Source organism: Lipotes vexillifer, unplaced genomic scaffold (genome assembly GCF_000442215.2).
Source record: "Lipotes vexillifer unplaced genomic scaffold, Lipotes_vexillifer_v1.1 scaffold539, whole genome shotgun sequence".
Taxonomy (NCBI): Eukaryota; Metazoa; Chordata; class Mammalia; order Artiodactyla; family Lipotidae; genus Lipotes; species Lipotes vexillifer.
Window position 1 is genome coordinate 1870448 of NW_006789542.1, and position 14276 is coordinate 1884723.

Below are 14276 nucleotides of genomic sequence, written 5' to 3' on the forward strand. Positions count from 1 at the left end.
TCTTTCCCTCTCTCCTCAGTTTTCTGAAACATTTGCGACAAGTTGTAAAGATGGCCCCTCTTTACTCCTAAATATTTCAGTATGTTCCCTAATCACAAGGGCATTCTTATATAACATATATATTCTCTTATATAGTACAAAGGTCAAAATCAGGAAATTTAATGTTGAAACAATACTAGTACCTAATCCACAGTCTATAATCAAATTTTATCAAGTGTACCAACAATATCTTTTGTAGCTACTTTAATTTTTCTGGATCTGGACCCAATTCAGGATCACACGTTTAAGACTCAAGTCTCTTTCATCTCCCTTAATCTGGAACAGTTCCTCAGCCTTCCTTTAGTCCTTCTGGACCTTGATGCCTTCACCCCTTAGTTTGAGTTTGTCTGGTGTTCCCTTATGATTGGATTCAGGTTATGCCTTTTTGGCAGGAATACACCAGAAGTGATATTCTCACTTCTCAGTGCATTATATCAAATGACACATGATGTGGGTTTCTCCCAATATTGGTCATATTAACAGTGATTTTTTTTAGCTAAAATCATATTTGCTACGTTTCTCCACTGCAAAATTACTCTTTTCCCCTTTGTCATTAATTTGTGGGGAGTTACTTTGTCATTAAATGTTCATTGACTAGATTTATCACCCATTTATGATTTTCTAACTTCATCATTTCGTACATTTTTATTAGCAGTCTCCTGTAAAGAATTGTTCCCTCTCATCTATCTATCTATCTAGATCATGGACTATTAACTTATTTAATGGGTTATAATCCATTACTATATTTATTTTGATATTCAAATTATTCCAGACTTAGCTAGTAGGAAACCCTTCACTCTAGATCCCTATGCCTTTTTAATGTTTCCATGAATTTTTTTAGAATGTACTGGCTCAACAATCTATTTCAAGTTCACCTTTTACTCTCCCTGCCCCATCCCTGGAATTAGCCTTTTATCCAAGGAGCCTTGGGACTAGGTATACACTTTGCTAATAGTGTACCATGACTTCTAGATCCACTCAGCAAAAAAGCTAGTAAATATCTATGTCAATTATAAACTTTTTGTTCATGCTGATTATGTCAATCCTAATCAAGACCATCACAGGATATATTCCAATGTGTCCTCTTTCTTTATCTGCAATTCCCTTCACTACCACTGGGAAAACTGGCTCTCATAATCCCAAATAAATTTATTCATTTGCTCAAGCCTGAATACACAGAGGGAAGGGCAGAAAATTAAGACCTTCAACATCTATTGGTCATGGCTGCCACTCTAGAAAAATGTTGAAGGCTTACAGGAAATCAGTGTCTAAATCTCTCTCATAGCCTGTTTCCTCTTCTCAAAGAGAGATCGCAGGTGGTGTGAAATTTTGACTCTCAGTTTGACAGCCCATGTGACTATCTTCACCACCACTTGATCACCTGTAGAGCCACAAGTAGAGCCACATTTCCAGGCCAGAACTACACACTTGAGTGACCCGTTAGAGAATGAGAAAGAGAAACCCCATCCTTAGATGCATGGGTAAAAACCTTAAGAACATTTGAATGGGTTTCGTCCATTGACTGGTCAACAGTCTGGTGTTATAATATCAATAAAAATGTTCTTAGGTACCAGACCGTATCCCAAGAAGAAAGGTGTGATAACAGAATCTATTTTCCCCATCAAATCTGGATCTTACTCAACCCCTAAGACATCCTTCTTTTCCAATAAGGAGCTAAGCTGAGAATGATGGTCCCAGATGCTGTGTTAGAATTGGTGAGGTATTTACCCCGTGTGAAGCACTGAAGCTGGAAGAGGAATCTGAAGCATAATAAGAAAATAATAGAAGAAAGGTTAAAAAATTATGCCAAGACTCTGGTCTGAAAAGTGAAGCAAGGCCAAAACTGGGGAAATAAGAAATAAAGTCAGGAGAACTTCAAAATGGCAGAGGAGTAAGATGTAGAGATCACCTTCCTCCCCACAAATACATCAGAAATACATTTACATGTGGAACAACTCCTACAGAACACCTACTGAATGCTGGCAGAAGACCTCAGACTTCCCAAAAGGCAAGAAAATCCCCACATACCTGGGTAGGGCAAAAGAAAAAAGAAAAAACAGAGACCAAAGAATAGGGATGGGGCCTGCACTTCTGGGAGGGTGCTGTGAAGGAGGAAAAGTTTCCACACACTAGGAAGCACCTTCACTGGCAGAGACGGGGAGTGGCGGAGGGGAAGCTTCAGAGCCACAGAGGAGAGCGCAGCAACAGGGGTACAGAGGGCAAAGAAGAGACATTCCTGCACAGAGGATCAGTGCCGACCAGCACTCACCAGCCTGAGAGGCTTGTCTGCTCACCCGCCAGGATTGGTGGGAGCTGGGAGCGGAGGCTCGGGCTTCGGAGGTCAGATACCAGGGAGAGGACTGGGGTTGGCTGCATGAACACAGCCTGAAGGGGGCTAATGCACCACAGGTAGCCAGGAGGGAGTCTGGGAAAAACTCTACAACTGCCTAAGAGGCAAGAGACCATTGTTTCCGGGTGTGCAAGGAGAGGGGATTCAGAACACCGCATAAACGAGCTCAAGAGATGGGCGCGAGCCGCGGCTATCAGCGTGCACAACAGAGACGGGCATGAGATGCTAAGGCTGCTGCTGCCACCACCAAGAAGCCTGTGTGCAAGCACAGGTCACTATCCATACCTGCGCTCCTGGGAGGCAGTGCAGACCTCCACTGCCAGGGTCCCGTGATCCAGGGACAACTTCCCCGGGAGAATACATTGTGTACCTCAGGCTGTTGCAACGTCATGCCAGCCTCTGCCACCACAGGCTTTCAGCACTCCTCCCTCTCCCCAGCCTGAGTGAGCCAGAGCCCCCTAATTAGCTGCTACTTTAACCCCGTCCTATCTGAGCAAAGAAGAGACGCCCTCAGGCGACTTACATGCAGAGGCGGGGCCAAATCCAAAGGTGAACCCCATGAGCTGTGCGAACAAAGAAGAGAAAGGGAAATTTCTCCCAGAAGCCTCAGGAGCAAGATTGAATCTCCACAATCAACTGGATGTACCCTGCATCTCTGGAATACCTGAAGAGAAAACAAATCATACCAAAATTGAGGTGGCAGACTTTGGGAGCAATGATATATATTTTTTCTTCCTTTTTCTTTTTTTGTGAGTGTGTATGTGTGTGCTTCTCTGTGTGACTTTGTCTGTGTAGCTTTGCTTTTACCATTTGCCCTAGGGTTCTGTCTGTCTGTTTTTTGTTTTGTTTTGTTTTTTTAGTGTACTTTTTAGTGCTTCTTATCATTGGTGGATTTGTTTTTTGTTTGCTTGCTCTCTTCTTTCTTTTTTTTTTAAATTTTTGTTCCTTTTTAATTTTTTAATAATTATTTTTTATTTTAATAACTTTATTTTTTCTTTCTTTCTTTCTCTTTTTTCTCCTTTTCTTCTGAGCCGTGTGGCTGACAGGGTCTTGGTGCTCTGAGCGGGTGTCCCACCTGTGCCTCTGAGGTGGGAAAGCAGAGTGCAGGACATTGGTCCAACAGAGACCTTCCAGCTCCACATGATATCAAATGGTGAACGCTCTCCCAGAAATCTCCATCTGAATGCTAAGACCCAGCTACACTCAATGACCAGCAGGCTACAATGCTAAACACCCTACACCAAACAACTAGCAAGACAGGAACACAACCCTACCCATTAGCAGAGAGGCTGCTTAAAATCATTAGGTCACAGACACCCCAAAACACTCCACCGGATGTAGTCCTGCCCACCAGAAACACAAGATCCAGCCTCATCCACCAGAACTCAGGCACCAGTCCCCTCCACCAGGAAGCCTACACAACCCACTGAAAAAACCTTACCCACTGGGGGAGACACCAAAACCAACGGGAACTACGAACCTGCAGCCTGTGAAAAGGAGACCCCAAACACAGTAAGTTAAACAAAACGAGTAGACAGAGAAACATGCAGCAGATGAAGGAGCAAGGTAAAAACCCAAAGGCCAAACAAATGAAGAGGAAATAGGCAGTCTACCAGAAAAATATTCAGAGTAATGACAGTAAAGATGATCCAGGGCTTCCCTGGTGGTGCAGTGGTTGGCAGTCCGCCTGCCGATGCAGGGGACGCGGGTTGGCGCCCCAGTCTGGGAGGATCCCACATGCCGCGGAGCGGCTGGGCCCGTGAGCCATGGCCGCTGAGCCTGTGCATCTGGAGCCTGTGCTCTGCAACGGGAGAAGCCACAACAGTGAGAGGTCCGCATACCGCAAAAAAAAAACAAAAAAAAAGATGATCCAAAATCTTGGAAATAGAATGCGGAAAATAAAAGAAACAGTTAAACAAGGACCTAGACGAACTAAAGAGCAAACAAACAAAGATGAACAACACAATAAATGAAATTAAAAATTCTCTAGAAGGAATCAACAGCAGAATAACGGAGGCCGAAGAATGGATAAGTGATCTGGAAGATAAAATAGTGGAAATAACTACCACAGAGCAGAATAAAGAAAAAAAAATAAAAAGAATTGAGGACAGCCTCAGAGACCTCTAGGAAAACATTAAATGCACAACATTCAAATTATAGGAGTTGCAGAAGAAGAAGAGAAAAAGAAAGGGACTGAGAAAATATTTGAAGAGATTATAGTTGAAAACTTCCCTAACATGGAAAAGGAAATAGTTAATCAAATCCAGGAAGCACAGAGAGTCCCATACAGGATAAATCCAAAGAGAAACACGCCAAGACACACATTAATCAAACTACCAAAAATTAAATGCAAAGAAAAAAAATTAAAAGCAGTGAGGGAAAAACAACAAATAACATACAAGGGAATTCCCATAAGGGTAACAGCTGATCTTTCAGCAGAAACTCTGCAAGCCAGAAGGGAGTGACAGGACATATTTAAAGTGATGAAGGGGAAAAATCTACAACCAAGATTACTCTACCCAGCAAGGATCTCATTCAGTTTCGACGGAGAAATTAAAACCTTTACAGACTATCAAAAGCTAAGAGAATTCAGCACCACCAACCAGCTTTACAACAAACGCTAAAGTAACTTCTCTAGGCAGGAGGAAAGAAGGAAATGACCTACAAAAACAAGAGAAGGAAATGACCTACAAAAACAAACCCAAAACAAGAAAATGGTAATAGGAACATACATGTTGATAATTACCTTAAATGTAAATGGATTAAATGCTCCAACCAAAAGACATAGACTGGCTGAATGGATACAAAAACAAGACCTATATATATGCTGTCTACAGGAGACCCACTTCAGACCTAGGGACACATACTGAAAGTGAGGGGAATGAAAAAGATATTCCATGAAAATGGAAATCAAAAGAAAGCTGGAGTTGCAATTCTCATATCAGACAAAATAGACTTTAAAATAAAAACTATTGCAAGAGACAAGGAAGGACACTACATAATGATAAAGGCATCAATCCAAGAAGAAGATATAACAATTGTAAATATTTATGCACCCAGCATAGGAGCACCTCAATACATAAGGCAAATGCTAACAGCCATAAAAGGGGAAATCGACAGTTACACAGTCATAGTAGGGGACTTTTATACCCCACTTTCACCAATGGACAGATCATCCAAAATGAAAATAAATAAGAAATCACAAGCTTTAAATGATATATTAAACAAGATGGACTTAACTGATATTTATAGGACATTGCATCCAAAAACAACAGAACACACTTTCTTCTCAAGTGCTCATGAAACATTCTCCAGAATAGATCATATCTTGGGTCAAAAATCAAGCGTTGGTAAATTTAAGAAAATTGAAATCATAACAAGTATCTTTTCCAACCACAATTCTAGGAAACTAGATATCAATTACAGAAAAAATCTGTAAAAAATACAAACACATGGATTCTAAAGAAGAGACTACTTAATAACCAAGAGATCACTGAAGAAATCAAAGAGGATCTCAAAAAATACCTAGAAACAAATGACAATAAAAACACAATGACCCAAAACCTATGCAATGCAGCAAAAACAGTTGTAAGAGGTAAGGTTATAGCAATACAATCCTACCTCAAGGAACAAGAAACATCTCAAATAAAGAACCTAACCTTACACCTAAAGGAATTAGAGAAAGAAGAATAAAAAAAGCCAAAGTTAGCGGAAGGAAAGAAATCATGAAGATCAGATCAGAAATAAATGAAAAGGAAAAAAAGGAAACAATAGCAAAGATCAACAAAACTAAAAGCTGGTTCTTTGAGAAGATAAACAAAATTAATAAACCATTAGCCAGACTCATTAAGAAAAAAAAGGGAGAAGACTTACATCAATAGGATTAGAAATGAAAAAGGAGAAGTAACAACTGACACTGCAGAAATACAAAGGATCATGAGAGATTACTACAAGCAGCTCTATGCCAATAAAATGGACAACCTCGAAGAAATGGACAAATTCTTAGGAAAGCACAACCTTCCGAGACTAAACCACGAAGAAATAGAAAATATAAAGAGATCAATCACAAGCATTGAAATTGAGACTGTGATTTAAAATCTTCCAACAAACAAAAGCCCAAGATCAGATGGCTTCACAGGCGAATTCTATCAAACATTTAGAGAAAAGCTAACACCTATCCCTCTCAAACTCTTCCAAAATATAGCACAGGGAGGAACACTCCCAAACTCATTCAATGAGGCCACCATCACCCTGATACCAAAACTGGACAAAGATATCACAAAGAAAGAAAACTACAGGCCAATATCACTGATGAACATAGATGCAAAAATCCTCAACAAAATACTAGCAAACAGAATCCAATATCACAGTAAAAGGATCATACAACATGATCAAGTGGGGTTTATCCCAAAAATACAAGGATTCTTCAATATATGCAAATCAATCAATGTGATAAACCATTTTAAGAAATTGAAGGAGAAAAACCATATGATCATCTCACTAGGTACAGAAAAATCTTTCGACAAAATTCAACACCCATTTATGATAAAAAACCCTCCAGAAAGTAGGCATAGAGGGAACTTACCTCAACATAATAAAGGCCATATATATGACAAACCTAAAGCAAACATTGTTCTCAATGGTGAAAAACTGAAACCACTTCCACTAAATTCAGGAACAAGACAAGGTTGCCCACTCTCACCACTATTATTCAACATAGTTTTGGATGTCCTAGCCACAACAATCAGAGAGCAAAAAGTTATAAAAGGAATCCAAATTGGAAAAGAAGAAGTAAAGCTGTCACTGTTTGCAGATGACATGATACTATATATGGAGAATCCTAAAGATGCTACCAGAAAACTACTAGAGCTAATCGATGAATTTGGTAAAGTAGCAGGAAACAAAATGAATGCACAGAAATCTCTTGCATTCCTATACACTAATGATGAAAAATCTGAAAGTGAAATTAAGAAAACACTGCCATTTACCATTGCAACAAAAAGCATAAAATACCTAGGAATAAATCTACCTAAGGAGACAAAAGACCTGTATGCAGAAAACTGTAAGACACTGATGAAAGAAATTAAACATGAGAATAAAAGATGCAGAGATATACCATGTTCTTGGACTGGAAGAATAAACATGGTGAAAATGACTATACTACCCAAAGCAATCTACAGATTCAATGCAATCCCTATCAAACTACCACTGGCATTCTTCACAGAACTAGACAAAATATTTCACAATTTGTATGGAAACACAAAAGACCCCAAATTGCCAAAGCAATCCTGAGGAAGAAAAACGGATCTGCAGGAATCAGGTTCCCTGACTTCAGACTATACTACAAAGCTACAGTAATCAAGACAGTATGGTACTGGCACAAAAACAGAAATATAGATCAATGGAACAGGATAGAAAGCCCAGAGATAAACCCATGCACATATGGTAACCTTATCTTTGATAAAGGAAGCAAGAATATACAATGGAGAAAAGACAGCCTCTTCAATAAGTGGTGCTGGGAAAATTGGACAGCTACATGTAAATTAATGAAATTAGAGCACTCCCTAACACCATACATAAAAATAAAGTCAAAATGGATTAAAGACCTAAACATAACGCCAGACACTATAAAACTCTTAGAGGAAAACATAGGCAGTATACTCTATGACATAAGTCACAGCAAGATCCTTTTTGACCCACCTCCTAGAGAAATGGAAATAAAAACAAAAATAAACAAATAGGACCTAATGAAACTTAAAAGCTTTTGCACAGCAAAGGAAACCATAAAGAAGATGAAAAGACAACCCTCAGAATGGGAGAACGTATTTTCAAATGAAGCAACTGACAAAGGATTAATCTCCAAAATTTACAACAGCTCATGAAGCTCAATATCAAAAAAACAAGCAACCCAATCCAAGAATGGGCAGGAGACCTAAATAGACATTTCTCCAAAGAGTATATACAGATTGCCAACAAACACATGAAAGAATGCTCAACATCACTAATCATTGGAGAAAGGCAAATCAAAACTACAATGAGGTATCACTTCACACCAGTCAGAATGGTCATTATCAAAAAATCTACAAACAATAAATGCTGGAGAAGGTGTGGAGAAAAGGGAACCCCCTTGCAGTGTTGGTGGGAATGTAAATTGATACAACCACTATGGAGAACAGTACAGATGTTCCTTAAAAAACTAAAAATAGAACTACCATAAGACCCAGCAATACCAATATTGGGCATATACCCTGGGAAAACCATAATTCAAAAAGACACATGCACTGCAATGATCACTGCAGCACTCTTTACAGTAGCCAGGACATGGAAGCAGCCTAAGCGTCCATCAACATATGAATGTTTAAAGAAGATGTGGCACATGTATACAATGGAATATTACTCAGGCATAAAAAGAAACGAAACTGAGTTATTTGTAGTGAGGTGGATGGACCTCTGTCATACAGAGTGAAGTAAGCCTGAAAGAGAAAAACAAATACTGTATGCTAACACATATATATGGAATCTAAAAAAAAAAAAAGTTATGAAGAACCTAGGGGCAGGACAGGAATAAAGACACAGATGTAGAGAATGGACTTGAGGACACGGGGAGGGGGAAGGGTAAGCTGGGATGAAGTGAGAGAGTGGTACGGACATATGTACACTACCAGATTTAAAATAGATAGCTAGTGGGAAGCAGCTGTATAGCACAGGGAGATCAGCTCAGTGCTTTGTGACCACCTAGAGGGGTGGGATAGGGAGGGTGGGACAGTGATGCAAGAGGGAGGAGATATGGGGACATATGTATATGTATAGCTATTTCACTTTGTTATAAAGCATAAACTAACACACCACTGTAAAGCAATTATGCTCCAATAAACATGTTAAAAAGAAAAAAGAGAGTCAGACTTATGTCTGATCCTTGATCTTCTGATCATCAGAAGAAAATCAGGATGCTCAAGGAGGTTGGGAAAGGGCAAACTGCAAAGGAACAATGTATGGGGGGGGCTTGCTTTGGGTGGTGCTAGCCATATGCCACATGGTTGACTGAACTGGGCAGATTCAGATATACTATATCACCTCCCTGCCAAGTGTAGGCCCTAAAGATCAACCTTTTTTTTTTTAATGAAATGAAGGATGACTTTTTAAAAATTAATTAATTAATTTCTGGCTGTGTTGGGTCTCTGTTGCTGCATGCGAGTTTTCTCTAGTTGAGGTGAGCGGGGGCTACTCCTCGTTGCGATGCGCGGGCTTCTCATTGCGGTGGCTTCTCTTGTTGTGGAGCGTGGGCTCTACGCGTGTGGTCTTCAGTAGTTGTGGTGCGCAGGATCAGCAGTTGTGGTTCGCAGGCTCTAGAGTGCAGGCTCAGCAGTTGTGGGCACCTGGGCTTAGTTGCTCCGTGGCATGTGGGATCTTCCCAGACCAGGGCTCGAACCCATGTCCCCTGCATTGGCAGGCAGATTCTTAACCACTGCACCACCAAGGAAGTCCCCAGATCAACCACTTTTACTGCAGCCTTCTTTTCCTTGTCATCCCAAGCTAGGTTTCTATAAAAAGCTGTGAATCCCTTTGCAGCAGGGAGTCATAGCCATTCTGCCTCCACCTGCTGCCTTATTTTATGTAAACCATTTATCACCTAAATGGAAAGTGTTAAAAAAAAAAAAAAAAAAGGAAAGAAAGGAAAGCACTTTGCTGTAAAAACACTTTGCTTTAGAGCCTCACAGCTTTTTTTGAATATCTGCTTGGCCACTTACTAAGCGTGTGTGTGTGTGTCTGTGTGTGTGTGTGTGTGTGTGTGTGTGTGTGTATGTACACGTGTGTAACTTATTAGCCTCATTGTGTCTCAGTTTCCTCATGTGTAAAGTAGTTTTGACAGCCCCTAGTTACGGTGCAGTTTTGACGATTATGAAATAGTTATCACAGTGACTGGTACATAATAAATACTTAGTAATGTTAGTTTGGTTGTTATAGTTTTTATACTTTTTATGAACATTATATTATTTCCATCTCTAAACATACTTATGAGACTGATAATTAAATTATTACTGCAAATTTACATGAACAGTCTGAGGACTGGGGAAAATCAAACTATCTCAAGAATATGTAACTGGAGCATGGCAAGGATGGAGTGCCCAGGCTGTGGGTTCCAGAGTTGATGTGGGTTAACTGAGACCAGTCAGCCTCCACACTGCCATCCCCTTCCTAAATCTTTTTTTTTCAGTATTATTTATTTGACTGCACAGGGTCTTAGTTGCAGCACGCGGGACCTTTGTTGCTGCATGTGGGATCTTCATTGCGGCGTGAGGGAACCTTTAGTTGCTGCATGCATGCAGGATCTAGTTCCCTGACCAGGGATCAAGCCCGGGTCCCCTGCATTGGGAGCTCGGAGTCTTAATCACTGGACCACCAGGAAAAGCACCCCCTCCTCCCAAATTTTGAAGGTATAAGTGGGGTCTCCTGTTACGTCAAAATCTTTCTGAGATGGGCCAAATGTTTTCCTCCTGGGGGAGGAGGAAGTGGGATGATCTTCCTAATTTTGGAAGGTTTTGGTCAGGAATAAAATGCCTATATATAAAGCACTTCACGTGCCCCTTCTTTTATCCCAGCCATTGCTGTTGCAACCAGCTACTTGAAGGTGTAACCTGACAGTCCTTTGGCTCAGGTGCATCCAGCACTTCTGGCTTTCTGTCCAAAGGTTTCTCTGAGATGTTGGAAGGTACCCGTTTTTTCAAACACAGCTTGGAATTTTGAGTGAGTTTACATCCTATGAGGCAAATCTTGACCAGTGGAAATGAGAGCAAATGGCTAAGTGCTTCCTTTTTCATCCCTATGATGGACAATTTGGAATGTATTCCATGGGTTCCTCAAGGGTGCTGGCAGAATAAAGCTCGTTACCCACTTAAGAGACAGATCAATTCAAGAGTTTTCCTTTCCCTCTTTCGTTCTCCTTTGTCTCCCATTCTACTTCCTTCATATCATTTTCCAATATAAATTAGTTTCATGCAAATCCTTATTTTAGGCTCTGCTGCCCAGGGGGAGGCAGGATCCAGCATCCCAACCCCCACCCATGTAAGTGTAATCTTCTCTTACTGAGAACTGAACTGCTCTTTTGACTTGGAGGACTTGAGGCATTCTAATCCAATATTCATATTAGCTTTTCTGCTGGCCCAACAGCAGTCTTGATCCTGTGTTCTGGTGTCGGGTTTCTGCCTCATGGAGGTCACTTGCTTAGACATTCAGTAAACATTTGTCACAGGAGACACACCAGGGGTTTGACCTGAGGATTGAGAGAGGATACTGTATCTGTTCTCAGAGACTAGAGGAAGCAATAAAGGGGCAGATATAGATGCCCAGATGATGCTGATACTGCTGTTCTTGGACCACATTTAAGAACCACCAATCTAAGAAGAAAGGGACATTGACTACTCTTGTCTCAACCACTCCAGAGGAATTCTTTCATCAATGTTCTATGTAGAATCCTGAAAAGACTGAGGGAGGTCATGAACTTTATTTCCTTAGTGCTCACAAGGAAACACTGTTGAGACCCATTAATTTTACTACCTTGAAGCCTTTGTTTATATCTCTTTCTCATTCTTACAACCAGAGTTTATGTTCCTCATTCTCACATTAACCTGGAAAAATTCCATTCACAATAGCAATCAAGGCATCAAATATCCTCTGAAGCTTTCCTTTTAATTTCTCCAACTCTAGGCAAATTTATATACATAATCTCTATGACCATCACCCTCTCACATGCCTCAACTTTTTGTCAGGAAAATTTGTGGAAAACCTTGAAATGGGCATTTTCATTACTGCATGTCTTGTCTAGTTCACCTATCAAGGTTATTTCCCCCTTTCATTATCTTTGAGCTATTTTACAACCCTAGAACACGTAGAAAACTGATAATAATGCAAATTATTCTTGTCCATAGAAATGCAAATTAATTGTATCTGGTGGAATGCAATTGAATATTGCCCTGTGGATAGGCCAATTTTCATCTTTTTGCAAATTCATTTCAATATATACACATATTCTTTGAATTCTCCTTTGAATCAGTTATAACATATTAACATCTTGCTGGTTGCCTCATGAATTAATGACAAATACAATCATTCAATCTTTGGCACATGTTCATTTTATATCTGTATGAGAGTTATGATTATAGTTTCTTTAAAAAATAATACTTTAACAATACCAACAATTTCATTGAATTCTAGTGGCTATCTATAACTACAAATACCTCACCTACCATCTTGCTATGAATTTCTAGAATTCAAAGGCCTTGTTTATTTATCTCTATATCCTCCAATTCTAACACAGTGCTTATAGTGGGTGTTCAATAAATCTTTGTTGGGTAAATAAAAAATGTATGATTTTAGGACAGAAGACAGAGATACTGTCATGCAGAAAAGGAAGCAAAAGCTTTTCCAAGCAGACAGAATGAGTAACAAAAAGACCTGAAAACATGAAATGGCACTAGAATATAAAGGGCTATGGCAGATAATGAGAAATGCAGGCAGAATCCAGCTCTTAAAGGTCTTCGATAACAAAGATGATTCCTCTTTCTGCCACAACGACGTTGGAATTGAAGGATAGATGCCTGGAGACAAGTAAACCATATAAAAACCTATTGTAGTAAATCCAGTGAGACACCTTATATCCCAGGGCAGAAACCCAATCATCATGACTGAGTTATCTGTTTTTATAGCATGATAGTTCCTCTCGTATGTTTTGTCTCCAGGGAAGGAGTAATTTGGGTAATAAGTCCTGGCTCCATGGCGGTGTCACTGTCCTCATATATCTCTGGATGGGAGTTACCTGCCTATCTCTTTACAGGTATCTTCCTTATCTCTGCTAGATTATTTGTTGTGGCCTTACACCCTGGATCCCCATGGAGTTCACCAACTGCATGGCTGCTCATCTGCTACCCATCACTTCATTTTCTGATTACCTTGCTCTGCCTACACAGCTAGCCGTATGGTCTCAGCATTGGTCCCATCTCTGTTCAACTCAAGTTCAGACCTCAGACCCTTCCGTTCAGTTTAGTTCTGGGTCATGTGTTACAGAATACAACAAAGTCCATATTTAAAGAACTCTCATTGTCAAAATGTGATTAACCATGTTGTAACCAAGTTAATCATGAGGATGCTGCATGGTTCAAATGAAATACCTAGATATCAAATCGAACCTAAATCTGTAAAGTTCTATACAAGTTTAAGGTCAAGTTTATATTGTTAAAATACAAAATTTAAAAATCAGATGCAATGACAATAATTTAAGTGATGCTTGGTATGTTGATTGAAACTGTGCATCTGAAAGATAATAAAATGAAAGAATTATGGAAAGTTACTATGTTTCTCTTTGAAAGAGGAAAAATAACATAACAATTAGATTGGCGGTTGAAAATTGACTTAGGGATTTTAACTTCTATTAGGGTTCCAGCTTTTCACAAAGTGAAATTCTATTATTTTGCTATTATGAGTAAAGTTGGCAAAGTAAGAGAAAAAATTATCCAAATGGCTTTAAATCTTAGAAAATTTCTGTTCTAACATACTTCTTTCTCTATGTATCATGTCATATTTACACTCAAGACCTGAAATGTAATATTTTCAATGACATATACTGATGCTTTATATGGTTACTCTTCAAATTTTGTAGCCATGTAAAAGGTGAAAAATAGGGGCTTCCCTGGTGGCGCAGTGGTTGGGAGTCTGCCTGCCGATGCAGGGTACACGGGTTCGTGCCCCGGTCCGGGAAGATCCCACATGCTGCGGAGTGGCTGGGCCCGTGAGCCATGGCCGCTGAGCCTGTGCGTCCGGAGCCTATGCTCCGCAACGGGAGAGGCCACAGCAGTGAGAGGCCCGCGTACCGCAAAAAAATAAATAAATAAAC